At 43.4% G+C, this 14,666-nt stretch overlaps 1 protein-coding gene across 4 annotated transcripts in view; it reads left to right on the plus strand.

The window, feature by feature from the left end:
• The window catches only part of AP2B1 (adaptor related protein complex 2 subunit beta 1), a 123,821-nt gene that overhangs the window by 88,606 nt on the left and 20,549 nt on the right, over window positions 1-14,666 (plus strand). The gene's annotated exons all lie outside the window — the stretch shown is intronic.

A 14,666-nucleotide genomic window follows, 5' to 3' on the forward strand; every position in this document is an offset into this window, starting at 1 on the left:
GTTTTGATGCGAATCTTAGACATTTATATCATTTCATCTGTAAATATTTCAATATATATGTTTAAAACAGATGGTGTCTTATTAAAAACATAACCACAATAACTATGTGCACGTTAAAAAATTAACAAGAATTCATTAACATCAAATATCCAGTCAGTGCTCAAGTTTTTAATTATCTCTGTATCTTAAACTTTTTGTTTGTTTTTATTATTACTGTTTGTTTGAATCAGTAAAGTGCACATATTATGATGGGTTGATATCTCATAAGGCTTCTTAGCTACACTGTTCAGTATGATAGCCACTAGCCACTTATGGCTATATAAATTGAAATTAATTAAAATTAAATAAAATAAAAAATTCATTTCCTCAGTTGCATCAGCCACATTTCAGATGTTCACATGGCTGGTGGTTACTAGATTGGGCAGTGCAGAAGTAGAACATTTCCATCATTACAGAAAGTTCTGTTGGACAGTGCTGATCTATGGGCACCCTCTCTTTTTCTTTTATGTTTGGTTTTCAGCAGCTTGACTCTTATGTACCTAGGTGTTTTCATTGTATTTATCTGGCTTTCAGAAGCTTGACTGTTATGTACCTAGGTGTTTTCATTGTATTTATCTGGCTTCGGCTTCCCTGAGCTTGGATCTGTAAATTGATAGTTTCTCCCAAATTTGGGAAAAAATTTTTTCCATTATTTCTTTAAATTTTTTTCCGCCCCAGCATCTCTGTTCCCTCCTTTCAGACCTCCACTTACACATATGTGTAACCACTCGATATTGTCCCTCACATCACTAAGGGTGATTTTTAGTTGTTACTGTTTTCTTCCTTTCTGTTCTTCAGATGGGGTGATTCCTGTTGATCTGTCTTCAAGTACACAGACTCTCCTTTTATAGGCTACAGTGTTCTGTTACATCCATTCAGTATAACTTTCATTTCAGATATTGTACTTTTCGGGACTTCCCTGGCAGTCCAGTGGTTAAGACTCTGCACTTCCACTGCAGGGGGCACAGGTTCAGTCCCTGGTCTGGGAACTAAGATCCCACAGGCCACACGGCACGGCCAAAACAGACAAACAAACAACAACAGATACTGTACTTTTCAGTTCTAGGACTTCCATTTGGTTCTTTGCTAAAGTTCCCCATCTGTTCACTCAGGAGTGCAACTGAAGAACCCTACCTTACAGCCTACTCTTCCTTTATTCAACTTCCACCCTTTGGCCATCCCTTGGGCCTAAGGATATGCTTACTGCCCCTCAGGAAAAGTGACCAGTAGAAGTATCTCAAGCAGGCCCTGGAAACAGTGTTAGGGCTTTTTAGCCAGGAAATTCTGTGTGTTCTACCTGGGCATGTCTCTTGGGCCGTGTGGATTCTTCTATACAGGGGTTCCGAGGAGGCCAGAGGAAGATCAGAGTATGGCCCTCTAAACCACGAGGGCCAGGCTAGGAGCTCCAGTTACCCATCACTGAGGGTAGCTGCAATCCTCTATGTCAGTACTTTCATGTCTTTCTTTAGGGGCTGGCTTAATTTTTCAAAAAATTATCCTGCCTCTCCTGATTAGAATATAAAGAGTTTCTACCAGCCTCCTGGGAGCTAAATTGGGAAAGAGGGCTGGAGAGTCTCTGTATTCAGTATATGCATCAATTCACTTACTTCACCACCCCTCTGCCATGCCTGGCATCCCCTTCAAAGTGCCATCTATCTTACTATTGTATTTATTTTATTTTTTATATATTTATTTATTTTTGGCTGCATTGGGTCTTCGTTGCTGCGCACAGGCTTTCTCTAGTTGTGGCGAGCGGGGGCTACTCTTTGTTGGGGTGCACGGGCTTCTCATTGCAGTGGCTTCTCTTGTTGTGGAGCACAGGCTCTAGGCGCACAGGCATCAGTAGTTGTGGCACGTGGGCTCAGTAGTTGTGGTGCACGGGCTTAGTTGCTCCGCGGCATGTGGGATCTTCCCAGACTAGGGCTCAAACCCGTGTCCCCTGCATTGACAGGCGGATTCTCAACCACTGCACCACCAGGGAAGTCCCAAAGTGCCATCTGTCTTATTTTCTCTGAAAGAATCCATTTTTCAGTTTTATTCAGGGGCTGAGGGGCTGAGGTAGCTTAGAATGGTGGGGGGATCTAGGGCTGTAACAGTTTCTTGATCCTCTTTCTTTTAACATCCCCTCCCCCCATTTCCCCTCCATACGGTTCCAGAGGTGCTACCAGTCCTGAGCCTTTGAGAATTCTGTGGTATTTTTGCTAACACCATTTGTTTCACAGTTACCAAGATTTTGTTGCAGTTATATTTTCTCTTCCCCGTCTTTATGGATTTATACCTTAAATTTTTTTTCCTTTAATTATGGCAGAATTTCTTCCAAGAGAAAGAAAATTTAAATGTGATTTTTCAGTCTACTATCTTTACCTGAAAGCCTGATGGCACCTTTATAAAAATTCTTCTTTCCTTCTGTACTACTTTATGGTTAAAGGTTAACCTATGGATAAAGAATTGGTCCTTTAGTGTATATGGTTTTTATTATCTATCTTTGTATCCCCTTTATACCCCACATAAGTGTTGTTTAATAAGAGGATGGATATTAATTAGGGAAAAGCCATAATGTCTTGGTTTTTTCTTTGAATGTCTCTTCTAAAACAAGGCAGTATTCATCAACTGTGTTCATTTAACCTTTGAATGATTAGGGCAGGAAGTGCTGAGGATGCTAGCTGCAAAGGACACAGTCTTACAATCCCATTTATTCGTATCTTTAAGATCTTTGTCAGCCAGAAGGGTTTTTTGGTTTGTTTTGTTTGGCTGCATCGGGTCTTAGTTGCGGCACCCGGGTGCTAGAGTGTGGGCTTAGTTGCCCCACAGCATGTGGGATCTTAGTTCCCTGACCAGGGATCAAACCCATATCCCCTGCATTGGAAGGCGGATTCCTAACCACTGGACCATCAGGGAAGTCCCCAAAAGTGTTTTTTTTTTTTTTTTTTGCCAGTGTATGGCCCTGAGAAAAGTGTGTCCCTTGCTACTCCTATATTGCAGTCCCAGCCTGTGAGACAATCAGTTGCAGATGGTGCCTGTCCCTAATATTTTATGTCTTACATATGTCTGTTCACACTCAGAAAGCCCACAGCTGTAGCTATTGTACCAGAAAAACTGGTAAATGCTTCCAAACGGAAGACCTTTTCAGCAGCTTACATCAAAGGAAGCAAACCAGCTTGGCATTTACTGACTTTTCTTGACTGTTGTGCAAGCCAAACAACCTCAGTATTAAAGCCTCCTTTGGTCTTCCGGGATCCACAGTTGAGGACTGTGCACTCTGATTGCTTTTATGGAACCACATGCTGCTTGAATAGACGTTGAGTCCTTGAAGTGGTGGATCTTAGGAGAACTAAAAGAGAGTCCCAGGTCACAGATAGATCCAATGCTGAAAATAACCCCTGTAGACAGGACAGAATCTGAAATATTCCATTAGCAGTATGTAGGTAATGGTTATGAAAGATCTTGGTTATGAAAGATGAAAATATTTTACCACCAAAGAAAAAATTGTTCTTTCTGATTGCTGCTTCAAATTTGATATATTTTTCATGTCACATCAGGACTATAATCTTTTAAATCTTATAATTCTTTTAATCTCATCTGAGAAATAGGGTATCCTATATACTAGATGTTCCTTTTTCACTAGGTTGGCCTTAGCAAGAACCCTCTTTATCCTTTTTGTCTGGATAATCAAGATTCTGCTAGACAGTATCTTTTGTCTTTCTATAACCGGAACTCAACTACTGGCTTCTGGGACTCTCTTTTAGGATATGTTTGTTTTTTTACTTTTTATTTATTTATTTATTTATTTATTTTGGCTGCGTTGGGTCTTCGTTGCTGCGCGTGGGCTTTCTCTAGTTGTGGCGAGCGGGGGCTACTCTTTGTTGTAACGCACAGGTTTCTCCTTGCGGTGGCTTCTCTTTGTTGTGGAGCATGGGCTCTAGGCGCACGGGCTTCGGTAATTGCAGCATGCAGACTCAGTAGTTGTGGCTTGCAGGCTCTAGAGCACAGGCTCAGTAGTTGTGGCACACGGGCTTAGTTGTTCCTCAGCATGTGGGATCTTCCTGGACCAGGGATTGAACCTGTGTCCCCTGCATTGGCAGGCGGATTGTTTTTCACTGCGCCAGCAGGGAAGTCCCAGGATTATGTTTGTTAATAGTGACGGCCCTGCTTGAATAACCACACATAAGCAATAGATAAGATTTCTGTATTCTAAGGGACTTCTCTGGCAGTCCAGTGGTTAAGACTCTGTGCTTTCACTGCAGGGGGTGCGGGTTCGATCCCTGGTCGGGGAACTAAGATCCCACATGCTGTGTGGCATGGCCAAAAATAATCTGCACTCAGTGGTAGGAGACAGTTGTTCCTGAAACCCAGAATTCAGTTCGTAAAACACCCAAGCTTGGAAGCTAGTCCCTCATTGAAAAGAGCCTGTGAGCTAAGGTTACTCAAGTAACAGAAACCCATGCTGAGAATCTTGAGCGAATGGTAATAAATTTCACAAAGTAGTTCTACAGGGTAATAGAAGTGATTTGTGCGTTTTCATCTATTAAAATCTCAGCCATCTTTATATCATGATAGTAAGTCAGGAGTTGATGATGAAAAATGGAATTAGTTTTGTATTTCTGGTTTGATAAATGATTGGAAAATAGATTGAATCATGTGATCTTTTTTGCAATAGGGGACTTTAAATTCTGAATAAAAAGTAGGTACTTGTTTCTAGTACTTATGTTCTCATTATGGCTAATAATTTTTACGCAAAGCCTTAGGGTGTATTATAGGTTGGAATTAAAGGAGACCCTGGGATTTTCCTAAGCTGGATTGAAGCCCACTTGAGAGCCATACCTTGCCCTCATTCATGTTGCTCTCTTTATACTGCTATTTTGCTATGGTGTCATGTTCAGTGAGATAGGAAAAGGATTTCTTTTATTCACTATTTTTTAATATAGAGGTTATACATATGTTTCATGGTATTGAGGTTCATACATGTTGAAAATAAAACTTGAGAAAAGCTTTGAGCTGTATGAGTGTGCAGACAGAAAGAATGTAAAATCTCCTGGTTGTAAGGATGACCTTTAATATTGTCTGTTTCAAACCCTATTTCTGATGGAATTTGCCTTGTATTAGCTGTGATTGTAGCCTCAGCATCTACATGAATACTACTAGTGATTTACTACCCTAAAATGGCCCATTCCATCTTCCTAAAACTCTCTTAGGAAGTTATTTATATTGAACTAAAATTTGTCTTTCTTTAAATTCTATCTATAGATCCTAATTCTACAGTTTGAGGTTTTATAGAACAAGTTTCTCTCTGAATCAAGGTTCATAGGGCCTGAAAATCAGTCAGGTGGGCCAATAATGAAAATATACTCAGTCTGAATTCATTTTCCCTTTTATTCCACTTCAGGAAAGCCTAAATTTATGGAAGGGCATATGTTTGTGTGTTCTGCAAACAGATATCAGTTCTATTGTTCTAATTAAAAAAAAAAAAAAACGGGGCCTCCCTGGTGGCGCAAGTGGTTGGGAGTCCGCCTGCCGATGCAGGGGATACGGGTTCGTGCCCCGGTCTGGGGGGATCCCATATGCCGCGGAGCGGCTGGGCCCGTGAGCCATGGCCGCTGAGCCTGCGCGTCCGGAGCCTGCGCGTCCGGAGCCTGTGCTCCGCAGCGGGGGAGGCCGCAGCGGTGAGAGGCCCGCATACCGCAAAAAACAACAACAACAACAAAAAAAAAAAAACAAAAAACGGTTAGAAGTGGAGACACTGGGCTTCCCTGGTGGTGCAGTGGTTAAGAATCTACCTGGGGCTTCCCTGGTGGCGCAGTGGTTGAGAGTCCGCCTGCCGATGCAGGGGACACGGGTTCATGCCCCGGTCCTGGAAGATCCCACATGCCGCGGAGCAACTAGGCCCGTGAGCCAAGGCTGCTGAGCCTGCGCGTCCGGAGCCCGTGCTCCGCAACGGGAGAGGCCACAGCAGTGAGAGGCCCATGTACCGCAGAAAAAAAGGAATCCACCTGCCAGTGCAGGGGACATGGGTTCGAACCCTGGTCCGGGAAGACCCCACATGCCGCAGAGCAACTAAGCCCGTGAGCCACAGCTACTGAGCCTGTGCTCTAGAGCCCGTGAGCCACAACTACTGAGCCCACGAGCCACAACTGCTGAAGCCCGCGTGCCTAGAGCACGTGCTCCGCAACAAGAGAAGCCACCGCAATAGGCCTGCACACCGCAATGAAGAGTAGCCCCTGCTCACCACAACTAGAGAAAGCCCGTGTGCAGCAACGAAGACCCAATGCAGCCTAAATAAATAAATAATATAATATAATATTTTTTGAAAAAAAGAAAGAAGTGGAAACACTGGTAAATGTACTTAGACTCAGTTACAGTTTGGAGACAAAGGAAAACATTATTTAATTATTTTTGAAAAGTGTGTGAATGAATGGTGGTCCTTAGCTTAGTGGCAACAATCCTTTCCAGGAGCCATTGAAGGAGATGGAAGGCAGATACTCCAAATATGAAAGCACCAAACTTCTCAATTCCATAGCACATGCTGTGCTCCTGACAGTAGTTTCTGCCCCTTCTGTATATGACCTGATTCCCCAGTAAAACTGCCCGGAGATAGCATCTGTGCACAGTGGGCTACCCATGTACCCAGTCATCTTGACAGCCACCTGTGCCTGCCTTTTTGTCCATGTTGAGGTTAAATAATATAGTGGGCAGTACATAGGCACACCTGTGAACCCTCTTGATTTCTGACTTGCTATGAACTAATCTGTGTGTTTACCACCTAGAACCGAGATTAGATTCTAGATCAGTTTCACCTCAGTATTTTAAAATGAATAATATTCATTCACTCTCATTACTGGAGTCTGTTCTTCTGTTGAGTTTTTACTGGGTCTTCAGTCCCATGATATACCAGACTGGGGGGTGGAATAGCTGATAACTTTAACTGATAGTTTATTAGTCCTGCCTTCACCATTTTGTGATTCAGTACTGTATGTACGAAATGTATTTTAAAGTTTAACAGTAAGCCCTGCATAGCAAATAGTTCATGCTGTTGATGTATTGTGTGTACTCGTGTTCTGTGTATTCATAGTATTCTGTGGTGCAACAGCTGCAACCAAGGGCACGTCACCCAGTCCTAGCAAGGTACGCAAATCTGTCATTAAAGGGAAAAAGAAAGATCGTGCCTTTAGGGTGAGAGCCTATGTAGGTCGGGCAAAACCTGTTTAAGGTAAGACCTTGGGTTTGGGGAACTTAGCTGTCTTGTCAGGCTGAAAGGCCTGTGAAAATATTGCTGGCTCTTTCTGGCAGCTGAAACTGCATAGAGTAATTCTGTTGTACGCTGCTGGAGGAGGAGAGCATTAGGGGCTTGTGATTAATTTGGTTAGCATTTGGTTACTTACGGCTAGTAACCAGATTGGTCAGTATAGCACGGCAGGCGGGTTCTGTATTGACAGAAGGAGGTCAAGTACGCTTTTTGCTGTAAGTTTCTGATTTATTTTGCCTAACATGTAAAACTTGGAGGAAGCTGCCTGGAGCAGGAACGGATGCAGTATATCTTAGCATTATTTTCCCTTGACCCTGTGTTCCTTTTGAGGCACACAGCTGCCAGTGACCCTCTCTACCTAGATATGGTCCTATCAGAGTTGTGGCAGTTGCTTAATTCTTGCTGTATCACTGCCCTGTTATACATGGGTTTACATCGTCAAGTGTGGAACAACTTGCATTGGTACTTTTTCTAAGCGGAAAAGCCCAAGTCCTAACAATGGTTTACAAGTCCCTGTATGATCTAGCCGTGCCTTCCGCCTCCCCCTTACCTCACTGGCTTCATCTCTTTCTCCTCCCCTCATTCCACTGTAGCCACACTGGCTTCCTCGTGGATCCTCAGACAGGTATGCTGCCCCCTCAGGGCCTTTGAATTGGCTGTTTCCCACGTCTGGAATGTTCTTTCTCCCAATTGCCATATCTGCACGGCTCATTGCCTCCTTCAGGCCTTTGCTAAAGTAGGACCTTTTTGATAAGGCCACCTCACTCTACTCCCAGTATTCTTGATCCCCTTTACCCTTACTCTCCCCCAGAGCACTTATCCATTTTAAATACTGTTTATTGTACTTACTCATTTTCACCTCCTGCCCCCCCTACCCCCCCACCCCGCCGCCGGTCACTGGACCGCAAACTCCAAAAGGGCAACAGTTTTTGTCTTAGTCTTTTTTCTGCACTGATTTATCTCCTAGTGCCTGGAACAATACCTGGCACACAATAGGTGCTTAATAAATATTTGTTGTTGAATGACTCTTTTTGCTTTCATTTAAGAAAGTGTTTACAAATATCAGGTGCATCTGGTTCTTGACCAAACTCAGCAAGGGCATCTCCTCATCTTAGCAAACAGGGTATCCCTAAATACTCTGTCAGCCAGTTGTTTCTTGGTGACCTTGCAGTCTACCCCCTGCCCCTGTTTCAATACCCTTTTACCTGGGTGGGTCTGGTCCTGATCCCAAGCTTAATCTGAGGACCTACAGTCACAGATTCATTTTCTCTCAAATGGGCAGAACAAACATTAGAAGCTGCTGCTTCCATTACTCTGTTCATTGATATTTGAAAAGGCAAGATCACAGCATGTTAATGGACCCTATTTCCAAGGCTGGCGATAACTAGGAAAATAGAACATGTGACTATTCTAACGTTTGGGGAACTTTTTCTGTTACTAACCTCTGTCTGTGTGCCACTTCAAAATAAAAACAAATTGTCACCACACAACTATTAAGCCATTATCCTAATTCCCTCCGACTATTTTGTATCTTATTCTCAGAGTAAATTTGGAAGCTTAAGGATGCTCTGTGTGTGTCTTGGAGCCCCAGGGAAAACCAGAATCATTTAGCTGTCTGACAGGAAATGGAGCTGAGCAAACCCCTTTTTCTATGAGACCAGAAAGAAGCCTGACTTCTTTCTAATTCTGATGGATATGAAGTGAGAAGGCAAGCTTTGAAAGGAAGGGCAGAGGGGTTTGCCCTCTCCTACTAGATGATCATTGTATCTTGTTGCTCAGTTCTTTGCTTTCAGAAAACAGTTTTTTCAAATAATACTCAAAACAGTCTAACTTTTGCCTTTAAAAGGGAAAAAAAATTTTTTGTTTAAAAAGGTAATGGTCTAGCACGTACCAGTTCCAGGTTTTTCCACCCTTCCTATCAGAAGAGTTTGCTTTGGTGGGAATGGGTGTGATTGTTGATAAGTTCAGAGGTAAGCAGTAAAAAGGGTGCGACTCCTAAACTGAAATTCACTCTGGGATGAGGTGTCACAATGCTGGCACTGGACGTTGTGCTGGGACTTTAAGGGTGTGAGTTCAGGCTGACTCTCTGCAGTTCAGATGGCTTTAGTGGTGGCTATGGGTGGGCTTCAAAAAGAAGCTTCATGAAAGACTGCCTCTGTCCACAGGGGCAGTCTTTCATGAAAATTGTGACCTTTCCACTTTTTTCCCAAATGGCTTTGACGGAGAGGGGGAATTCTTTTTTAAAGCAATACTTGAGAGTCTAGCTTAAATTGCAGAAGAATTACAGAATTTGATTCCAGTAGTTCTAACCCTACTGTGCTTCAGGGTTCTTCCAGTGTACAGCCTTGGAGACTATCATTCTGATATACTCCTTCCTCTTCTCGACTAACTAACGTCTGTGTGTACCACTTTACAATGTTAATCTTCTCTTTGGTGTTCTGGAGATTTAATCTGCCTACATTCTAATTCATGGTGTTAACTCTGTGGGAGGTTTCTGAGATTGAGATTAAGCAAAACGCATGACCGAATGGGGACTCCAGGAGGAGTCACAGTTATATCAGTTTTAGTATCTATTGGTTTCTCTTCGCCTTTCAAAACAAGGCCCACCAAGAGAGCTTGTCTCTTAGGTTCTCATTGCCATTCTTTTTCTTTTTTTTAATATTTATTATTATATATATATATTTTTGCCCGCTCCGTGTCTTAATTGAGGCATGCAGGATCTTCATTGCGGCATGCAGGCTCAGGCTTCTTAGTTGTGGCGTGCGGACTTCTTAGTTGTGGCATGCATGTGGGATCTAGTTCCCTGACCAGGGATCAAACCCAGGCCCCCTGTATTGGGAACGCAGAGTCTTACCTACTGGACCAGCAGGGAAAGCCCCCTCATTGCCATTCTAAAACCCAGTAATTACGTGTACCACTAGAAGATTTAAGTTTAAGAGATCATCTGAGGGACTGTTCAGAGCTTTCCTTTCCATTCTGAGAGCCACTTAAACATGGAAATTTCAGATGCTGAAGTGCATGTTGTTGCCCAAGGGGAAATTAGCTTAGGGACATGGAGCTACTGCTTTTATCAGGAAGAGAGGAACCTGTCAAGTTTTCCCTGTAAGAGGCTCCAACGTCCACATGCTCTTAACAATGAAAATCAACAAGTGTGGCTTTTATCTATAATGACAGCAGATTGGCAGTGTTTGAGGGCTGCTCAGCTGCCATGCAATCCATCTGATCTATTGGGTGAACTAAGAAAGAAAATAGAGGCTTCTTGTTTGAATCTTAGCCGTGGAAGTAAACTAAAGATGGCTGTTAAGTTAAAATGCAGTTAGCATTGGAAGGAAAGTAAATTGACATTTTCTATGGTGGGTTGCATGACTATTTCTGCTATATTTTTAACTGTATTCAGACATTGTCAAATATTATAGATAGCCCTGTTTTGTCAGGACGTCTCTGAGAAGTCTCAGATAATTTATCGGTCAATAGGGTTTGAAATGGAAAACCATATTTAAACTAAAGATGGTAGATATTTTTTGGCATTGACTAGGAATGCAGAACTACAGGTAGATTTAACTCCAGCAGCTAGCAGAGAGCCTCTTCTGCTTGAGTCTCAGATGACATATCACACAGTTGGAGTCAGTGTCATTAAAAACCTGTCACTCAGAGCCATTCCCCTAGGCTCTGTTGACTAGGTGGTGTGGTGCTTAACACACATCTGAATCATCATTCCTCAGACAACTGGCGATGGTTGGCGTCACTGCCTGGCCCTGGCTTGGACCAGCCTGCAGATAATCTTTCTAGAAGCTAAACGGAGAGGAGGAAAAAAAAAAAAAATTCCTCAGAGACTTGGAAAGGTCATAAGTGACGTCACAGAAGAGTAGATGATATACTCTCAAAGGTGAGCTGTATACCACTTGGCTTGAATTTCCTTGTGGCAGTACCACCTGTGGTGATCTGGGGGGAGAGGCCGCATTTGCCAGAGTTGAGACTGAGTTCATCTCGTACCTTTTTATAGTACTTTGAGCACACTGAAACAAGGTTAGAATATTAATTCAGTCTGCTCCTCTCCAGCTGTGCCACCATAAAGAGGCTGCAGCTCCTGCAGCAGGCTTCCTATTCTACGGAAAGAAACTAATTGTTGGTTACAGGCTGAAGCGGACAGGCTGCTCTTGCCCCAGCAGCCACTGAAAGTAACTTTTAAAAATCAATATTATTATTATTAAGCACTTATAGCCCGCTTTTGTGTTTTCCAAGGGCCTCCTAATCCATTCTATTTGCTCTTCTTATTGATGTCCCTGAGAGGCAAGTTAGCATTGTTACGTCTGCGTGTCACACGTGACAGACCAGAGGAACGGAGCCTTAGGTAATCAGCTCCTTGGTACCATCTGTGATCTGCCTTAGGCATCCTCAAAGCAGAGACTGAGGTCTGCACTCTGTTCCTAAGCTCACTGAGCCCATTTCCTCACTGCTTCCTTTTTAATTTGGTGTATGAGTATTATGGTTTTTATACTTTTCTGACTGCAATTTACAGTAAGAGATACATTTTACATAGTGTATACACACAATACATAAACTGAAAGTTTCAGGAAACATTATTTATTCTTCATAAGACACGCTATGACATCTTCTATTCTATTTTTTATGCCAGTTTCATCCCACTAAATTAATTTTAAGGAACACCAGTTTTAAAACCACCATGTTAAGAGGTACGTGGGGCTGAAGAATACACATGGTGTGTTGGCCTGGAGCATCAGTTTTATTTAAAGGAAAATGGAGAAACACACTTTTTTTTTTTTTTTTTTTTTTTTTTCTTTTTGCGGTATGCGGGCCTCTCACTGTTGTGGCCTCTCCCATTGCGGAGCACAGGCTCCGGATGCGCAGGCCCAGCGGCCATGGCTCACGGGCCCAGCCGCTCCGCGGCACATGGGATCCTCCCAGACCGGGGCACGAACCCGTATCCCCTGCATCGGCAGGCGGACTCTTAACCACTGCGCCACCAGGGAGGCCCAGAAACACATTTTCATATTAGAACACATGGATTCATTATGGAATAGCATGGAACTTCAAAGAAATTTTGTTCTTATGGTGGACTACTTCATATTATGCCCCTAATCCTGATCCTTACCCCTACCTCCACCCCACTATATATGTCCATTCTTTCCTCCTCTGTTAAGGGAAGTACACTGGAAAAAACTTGAGAAGTCCTGTCCTTTTGGAAACTTTAGACCAAGATCAAATCTTGTCTAAACCCAAATGGCTGTCAGGAACTTTGAGTAGTGTATTTTACAGTCATTATACTTATTGAGCCCTTACTCTGTGCCAGTCACTGTTTTAGAAACTGAGAATACAGTAGTGAACAAGAGACAAAAACCCCTTCCCTTGTGAAACTTACATTTTACTCGAGGTGGATTATGTGGCACAGGGACAGGCAGTGCACCAACAAATAAGTAAAATAATATGTCAGATAAGAGCAATGGAGAAAAACAAAGCAGAGGTTGGGATAGGGAGTCCTAGAGTTGGAGGTTGGGTGGTACAATTTTATAAATAGGTCGGTCATGGAAGACCTACGTGAGAAGATAATATTTGATTTAAAGCAAAGACCTAAAGGAGGCCAGAATGAGCCTTGCACATTTCTGGTGGAAGAGAATTCCAAGCAGAAGAAAACAAAGGCAAAAAGCTATGAGATAGGAGCATGCCTGGTATGTGCAGGGCACAAGAGCAGGCTCCTGTGGCTGACGGGAAAGTCATAGCATATGACAACAGAGAGGTAAGAGACATCCAACTATAGGCAGTTGTAAGTTTGGGAAGTCATTGGAAGTTTGAGCAGGGAAGTATTTATGAATTGATCTACATTTTAAGATCACTCTGCCTTGGTGACAGTAGACTGGGAAGCTAGGTGGGGAGGGTGGGGAGAGACAAGTGCAGAAGCAGGGACACCATAAAAAGCTTGGCAGTGTTTCATATACTGAGTTTGGAAAGTCAGCAGGAGGTTCCATTTAGGGATGAGATGGGGAGATCAAGAATTTGGTTTTGGACATGTTCATTTTCAGATATCTGTTAGTTATCCAAGTAGAGATACCAAGTAGGCAGTTGGATATATATGTGATAATTGATTTGCCATAGGCGAGCTAGACGTTGATGTTAAAGCTCTTGGAAAATACTTCTCCACCTTGTCTGGATTATTTCTTTCTGTTCTGTACCTGTTGGGATGGTGAATTTCAAAATAAGAAAACAAAGAACTCCCCTCTCTCCCGCTGAAGCAGTCAGTATCATACTCTAGGGTTTACTCAGTTCTGTTTAAGAGAGCTGCCGTCTGGGAACTTCCCTGGTGGCGCAGTGGTTAAGAATCTTCCTGCCAATGCAGGGGACACGGGTTCGAGCCCTGGTCCGGGAAGGTCCCACATGCTGCGGAGCAGCTAAGCCCGTGCACCACAACTACCGAGCCTGTGCTCTAGAGCCCGCGAGCCACAACTGCTGAGCCCACGTGCCACAACTACTGAAGCCTGCGCACCTAGAGTCCGTGCCCTGCAACAAGGGAAGCCACCGCAGTGAGAAGCCTGCGCACCGCAACAAAGAGAAGTCGCGGCTCGCTGCAACTAGAGAAAGCCTGTGCGCAGCAAGGAAGACCCAACGCAGCCCAAAATAAATAAATAAATTTAAAAAAAGAGAGAGCTGCCGTCTGGATTGGAATTGGACTGGCTTCATACTGTGTTTTCCTTGAATCTTTTTTGCTGAGACTCCCGAAGAGTTACTGGCATATCCTTGGAGAATCTAATATTCTTTGGTTTGTGATCTACTGCCTATGTTATTCTTCCTCAACATCTAGATATTATTTTAGCCCAGTGAATTTGAAACCAAAAGAGCCCACGTATCATTCTATCCCCCCATCCTTGCCTCATCAAGTATCTGTGTGCCTAATGAGCCATGTTACTGGTGAAATTATGGGGATTTTAAAATAAATAAATTTATTTATTTATTTATTTATTTATGGCTGCGTTGGGTCTTCGTTGCTGCACACAGGCTAATTGCATCGAGTGGGGGCTACTGTTCATTGCAGTGCGCGGCCTTACTCCGGTGGCTTTTCTTGTTGTGGGGCACGGGCTCTAGGCACATGGACTTCAGTAGTTGTGGCATGTGGGCTCAGTAGTTGTGGCACACGGGCTTCAGTAGTTGTGGCTTGTGGGCTCTAGAGCACAGGCTCAGTAGTTGTGGCGCATGGGCTTAGTTGCTCTGTGGCATGTGGGATCTTCCCGGACCAGGGCTCAAACCCGTGTCCCCTGCATTGGCAGGCGGATTCTTAACCACTGTGCCACCAAGGAAGTCCCTGAAATTATGTTTTGCATATGAACGATGTACAGGTTAAAAAGAAAAAAAAGAAAGGGTTGAGAAACCATTGTTT

Source organism: Mesoplodon densirostris, chromosome 18 (assembly GCF_025265405.1).
Source record: "Mesoplodon densirostris isolate mMesDen1 chromosome 18, mMesDen1 primary haplotype, whole genome shotgun sequence".
NCBI classification, from domain to species: Eukaryota; Metazoa; Chordata; class Mammalia; order Artiodactyla; family Ziphiidae; genus Mesoplodon; species Mesoplodon densirostris.